Here is a 7,180-nt window from a genome sequence, read left to right on the forward strand (position 1 = left end):
ATACATACATACATACATACATACATACATACATACATGCATACATACATACATACCTATATACCTATATACATTCATATATTTTACTCTTGTGGCCAATTCACCGTGTACTTCCGCTGCTTCTCACGACCATTATCATCATCATATACTTCCTCATACCCACCCTCATCATTCCTGGTGCTCGAGTTCTGGGTTCCGCTCGGCATAAACACGCTGTGCCGCCTACCTCTGAGACGTCCCTCCTGTGTGACCGGTGTCCTTGACGTAGCCCTCAATATGCATGCATGCATGCGTAGATACGTACGGACATACATACATACATACATACATACATACATACATACATACATACATACATACATACATACATACATACATACATACATACATCATCATCATCATCATCATCATCATCATCATCATCATCATCACCAGCCTATCTACGCCCACTGCAGGGCAAAGGCCTCTCCCATTATTCTCCAATTACCTCGGTCCTGTGCCAACTGTGACCAATTTATCCCCGCAAACTTCTTGATCTGCCCATCTAACTTTCTGCCGCCCCCTGCAACGCTTGCCTTCTCTAGGGATCCACTCTGTTACCCTTAATGACCAGCGGTTATCTTGCCTTCGCATTACATGCCCTGCCCACGTCCATTTCTTCTTCCTAATTTCTACTAATATGTCTTTAACACCAGTTTGCTCCCTGACCCACTCCGCTCTCTTCTTGTCCCTTAATGTTACACCTATCATTTTCCGCTCCATTGCCCGCTGAGTAGTTCTCAATTTAAGTTGAACCCTCTTAGTGAGCCTCCAAGTTTCTGCCTCGTAGGTGAGTACCGGTAAGATGCAGCTGTCATACACTTTCTTCTTCAGCGACAATGGTAGGCTGCTATTCATTATCTGAGAATGTCTGCCATATGCACCCCACCCCATTCTGATCCTTCTAATTATCTCTGCCTCATGGTTGGGATCTGGGGTCACATCACAACTTGGCCTAAGTAGATATATTCGCTTACCACTTCCACTGCCTCGCCACCTATCTCAAACTGCTGTGCTGTCCCGAGGTTATTGATCATTACTTTAGTTTTCTGCATATTAATTTTCAGGCCCACGGTTCTACTCTGTTCGCCCAGTGCGGAAAGCATGCGTTGCAATTCGTCCCCCGAGTTACTTAGCAAGGCAACGTCATCAGCAAATCTGAGGTTACTGAGGTATTCTCCATTAACCCTTACTCCCACCTGTTCCCAATCCAACGTTCTGAATACTTCTTGTAAGCATGCTGTGAATAACATTGGAGAGATTGTGTCTCCTTGTCTGACACCCTTCCTTATAGGTATTTTACTGCTCTCCCTATGGAGGATGATGGTAGCTGTAGACCCACTGTAGATATCCTCTAGTATTCTTACATAATGCTCATCTACCCCCTGGTTCCGTAATGCCTGAATGACTGCTAGGGTTTCGACCGAGTCAAATGCTTTCTCATAATCTATGAAGGCTATATATAGGGGTTCAGTATACTCAGCGCACTTCTCTATCACCTGATTGATCGTGTGAATATGGTCCATTGTTGAATAACCTTTACGGAACCCTGCTTGTTCTTTATTTTGACTGAAATCTAAGGTTGCATTGATTCGGTTAGCGATTACTTTTGGTTCTATAGCGAGTTCTATAGTGATCTGTACAGTAGCCGGGACATACAGGATAATGCCGAACGAGACAGTAGTTCAGAGGAGATAGACATCCCACATACATACATGCATACATGCATACATGCATACATACATACATACATACATACATACATACATACATGCATGCATGCATGCATGCATACATACATACATACATACATACATACATGCATGCATGCATGCATGCATACATACATACATACATACATACATACATACATACATACATACATACATACATACATACATACATACATACATACATACATACATACATGCATGCATGCATGCATGCATGCATACATACATACTTGCATACATACATACATACATACATACATACATGCATACATGCATACATACATACATACATACATACATACATACATACATACAAAATTTTGCTTTTAAGTAGCCCAAGAAGGACTATCGTCTTTAAAACAACCTCTAATACCAAACGCTGCATGTTTTAAGCCTGTCTTCTGCAAACCAGTAAATAGACACCGTGCAGGGTCTCCATAACCAGACGTCAAAGGTTAAGACGCATCCGCGATGTATTTCGCAACAGCTCGCGTGTACTGTCTCATTTTGTCGCTGGCTAACTTGGCAAGCTCAGAAAAAATGTCATGCATGATATACAAAGTTTAGTTTGTGAGAGCTACACCCGGGTCGCAACACACAGAGGCGCGCCGAAACGATGAATCCTCACCACCAGTAGTATCGTTTACCGTTAATCTTTTAAATACGGGAGGTGTTAGAGTTCCCTTCAACGTATTACAGTATCCGTGTCCGTAGTTAAAGTGCGCCACAACGCAATGCCCTATCTGTGATATTTTAGAACGCATTAACCTGCATGTAAACGCGAACGTGATGAATGTTTTCTGTTGCCAGAAAAATATCAAATATCGCTACGCCATAAGCGACGTTCATTGGCCGTCAACAATTATTTGCATGCCTTCTGCTTACCCCGTCCATGCAAAACAGGACACGAGGCTGGCCAGCGTTATCGACAACAGCGCGTCGGAGTCGGTGACGTTGATCTTCGCGCGGCGCAGCTTCTGCAGGTTGCCCGAGACGTAGAGCCAGTCGAGCATCTGGGGTGCACCCATCCAGTATGGCCACCATCGGAAGTGAGGAACGTGCTTGAAGTAGTACACGTACACGTCGCCGCCCCCGGCGGCCTTACCGACCGCGTAGCTCTCTAGGAACCGCTTCATGGGGCAGTTCACCGCAAAGTCGCCGATAGCGCGCTCAAGGGCGCTCACCGGGCTCCTATAGGCAGCCTCGTTCCGCAACATGTACGCCCTCAGAATTTCCTCGCCCATTCCGATTACGCCGTGGCGCTCCAGGTAGGTCTCCAGAATGTGGGAGGTCGTTCGGATGTCCATACTTCTCTCGCTTTCTGCACCGTAGAAGCTGAGCAGCGCCATTACGTAGGCACTGCCTTCGTTACGGGTGCTGCCGACGAGGATCTGCTTCGGCTTTCTCGCCACCACCCTGCCCTTATCGCCGAAGCGCCCCGTCTCCGCCACCTGGCTTAACACTTCGGGCAAGGAAGTGCCGCCGAACGACGGGCTGAACGCTGCCACGGCCCCGTTAAGCGTCATCGCTCGTTGGCGGTCGAGGAGGGCGCGAACGGTCTTGGTCTTGAGACAGCGGGCAACGTGCTCGCCGCTGTGGTCACTTCCGTTTCGGATGCAGAGTAGCTCGCGCGAGATCTTCCCGATGGCGCTGCCATCGCGCGCGGGAAGTGGCCGGTACGGCGATCCGCTAAGCAGGATGGCTCGCGCGAAGAGCTCCGAGCTGTCGGGGGAGAGGAGGTGAAAGCCCACCGCGGTGGCGCCAGCCTCGTGGCCCAGGAGGGTGACCCGGTTGGGGTCGCCGCCGTACTTGGTGATGTGCCTATTCACCCACTGGAGAGCCAGCAGTTGGTCCTGGATACCGGCGTCGTGAGAGGCGTTCGCAGTCACCGCTGTGTAGAAGCCCAGCACGCCGACACGGTAATTGGGCACTACGATCACCTGTGAGGAGAAAGTTTGAACCAGGTTACACTTGTTGTGGATTTCCCCGCTCGTGGGTCACCGGTAGAATGGGCCAGCAAATATTAAGTTCGATAACCGACTTAATGGTTTTGTGTCATCTGTTGTGTGTGAAGGACAGAGGAACGCAAATAATTCAACTTAGTCGCTATGTTTTGAAATTTTATTTGTTCTGTATTTCTTTAATTACGGTTGCAATGTCTTTTGTCGACATGCAGAAAAAGAAGAGGTATAACTTACAGAGCCCCACACTTTCGTACGGCAGTGCGTTCATAAGAACGCCATTGGTTCATTTCCAGATTTATTTGATTGAGCTAATTTATCCCTTTTTTTTTTTGCACGGGTCCGTTTGCGGAAAAGTAAGCGAGAACAGTTCTATGTTCAAACCGTGCTATTCAGTGGTCAATTAAAACACGGTGTTGTAACTACTATTAAGGCCCCTTTTGATCGGAAATTGTAGCCTTGGGTTCCTCTCTGAGTAGGCGGTATGCACCAAGCGACACCCTCACGCCTGCATTTCTGGGTACTTCGAACGATACCAAGTGCAATTATGGAATGCTCCCGTTAGACTCCATCGGGTGGATTAATGCTAAAACGGTCTATTGCGGGAGTTGGTACAATATGCCGACACGGAAAGAAATTGGGACACAAACACGACGCCGTGTTTGTGCCATCTTCACTTCTTGTGCGCTGTTACTAGGCATAATGATTTGACGTGCATAAAAATATCTACCGCCTGTCATGCCTCCATCAGAAATGCAGCAGCCGCTTCCCTGTATTGAATTGTAGACGTGTTACTCACAATCGAAACTTCTTAGCCACTGAGCAATCACTATGTGCGTTTTGAGATCAAGCAGTAGACACAAAACAGTAGACAGTCGAGCAGTAGACTCGAAGTAGACACAAAAATAAGCCTTACCATCAACTTTCCTACTCTAAATTGTGCTCCGTTACAATATTTTTGTTACACTCAGCAGAAAAGGCGCCTATTGTAATGTTCCGAAAATTTGTAACGTGCGGCAATTGTTTGTCGTTGCCTTGTTCACGCTGCTCTGCCTTCGCTGTCGCCTTTTCTGCCCCGCCGTTTTCCCTTGAGCTCTGCTTCACACAGTACCTCGCTGCCCGCGTGCTTTACTACGAAAGAGCGCAAGAGTGTAGCTACGCCATCTATAAAACGAACCAATCTCTCTCCCATTACTTCTAGCTCGTCTACAACCTTTTAATGCGCTGTATTCTTTGCAGAGTACCCCCCCCCCCCCGCCCCCTCCACCCCGGACCGTGTAACGCACTGCATTTCCACAAAAACGTAGATATCGCGGAAGATCCACCTGTAATCGCTGTAATGACATAAATGGAGATAACTGGCAGTACAAATTTTCATAAACTGAAAAAAAAAAATCGAGAACATTTTTAAAAAATGCAGAAAATGGCGAAACGTGTAACGCCCCACATTTCCACAATAATAAATGTGTCGCGAAAGTTCCAAATGTAATCGTTGTAATAACGTAAATGAAGATAATTGGTCGACGTAAATTTTAAACAACTAAAAAAATTAGAAAAATAAAATATAATTACGGAAAATGGCGAACCGTGTAACGTCCTGCGTTTCTACAATAATGCAGATTTCGCGAATGTTCAAATGTAATTGTTGTAATATGTAATTCAAGATAACTGGTCGAACGAAATTTTGCAAAAGTAAAAATTATGAAAAATATTTAAAAATACGGACAATGTCAAAATATATACCGCATGCCATTTCCACAATAACGCAGATTTCGGAAAAGGTCCACCTGTAGTAGTTGCAATAGCGTAAATAGACATAATTGGTAGAACGAAATTTCGGAAATTAAAAAAATTAAGAAAAATACAAAATAATTACAAAACATGGCGAACCGCGTAATTCCGTGCATTTCAGCAATATTGCAGATTTCGCCTAAGTCCCAAATGCAATCGTTGTAACAACGTAAATGGAGATAATTGGTCGAACGAAATTTTGAAAAACGAAAATAAGAAAAATATTTAAAAATTATGGAAAATGTCAAAACGTGCACCACATGGCATTTCAATAATAATGCTGATTTTGGGAAAGTTTCACATGTAATCGTTATAGATGCATAAATGGATATAATTGGCGGAACGAAATTTACAAAAACATGAAAAAATAAGAAAAATAGAATATATTTACGGAAAATGGCGAACCTTGTAATGCCCTGCATTTGCACAATGTTGCAGATTTGAGAAAAGTTCCAAATGTAATCGTTTTAATAACTTAAACGGAGGTAATTGGTCGAACGAAATTAAAAAAAAAGAAAATAAGAAAAATATTAAACATTTACGGAAAATGGCAAAACGCATACTGCATGGCATTACCACAATAATGCAGATTTCACGAAAGTTATACCTGTAGTCGTTACAATAGCGTAAATGGACATCATTGGTAGAACGAAATTGTGGAAAAATTTAATAAAAATGTAAAACCATTAAGGAAAATGGCGAACCGTGTAACACCGAGCATTTACACAAAATGGCAGATTTCGCCTAAGTTCCAAATGTAATCATTGAAATAACGTAAAAGGTGATAATTGCTGGAATGAAACTTTGACAAACTAAAAATAAGAAAAATATTTTAAAATTACAGGAAATGTAAAACGTATACCGCATGGTATTTCCACAATAATGCAGATTTCTGAGAAGTTCCACCTGTAATCGTTATAATGGCACAAATGTACCTAATTTGTGGAACGAAATTTTGAAAAGCTAAATAAATTATACAAATATAAGATCATTACGGAAAATGGCCTACCCTGTAACACCCTGCATTTCCATAATAATAAGATTTCGGAAAAGTTTTACCTGCAATTGTTGTAATCGCGCAATTGGAGATAATTTTTTTGGACAGGTGTTCGAAAAAAGAAAACGAAAAATTCCCCCGCATTTCCCCGAGGGGGAGAATGTGAAAGTGCGAATGCACGGTTGTCGGCCCGCTTGCGGCGCTTGCGCTCGGCCCCCGCAGCCCACCGCCTCGCCGCCTTCTCTTCCATCTCTTCCATCGGGTTTGTAGTATCACGTGTACACCACGCAGTTATCAAGCCGCTATAACGCCGCTGAGTCGCCAACGCACGCCGCTGACGACGTCGTTTGAATGCGTTAAAGATATAAGGCGCGTCACTAACACTGATATCACCGTCGTGTCCGTGGCTTGGTCGGTAGAGCGTCGCGCTGCGGCCGCAAAGTCCTCGGATCGAAACCTGGCGCCGGATGCTGTTTCTTTATTAAATATAGAGGAGCACTGCGGACGCCGCCGCCGGCGGCGGTGGATGGTTTGGGGTCGCGCACTTAAAAAAATTGGATTGAGGAAACTCACACTCAAGACAGGCGGCATGGGAATGCTACGGATAAGTATATAATTCCCTGAATTTCTCCAGATTTCATTGCGCATGCACATGGGAT

Source organism: Haemaphysalis longicornis, unplaced genomic scaffold, assembly GCF_048455015.1.
Source record: "Haemaphysalis longicornis isolate Haplotype H1 unplaced genomic scaffold, Haemaphysalis longicornis Haplotype H1 scaffold_4, whole genome shotgun sequence".
Lineage (NCBI taxonomy): Eukaryota > Metazoa > Arthropoda > Arachnida > Ixodida > Ixodidae > Haemaphysalis > Haemaphysalis longicornis.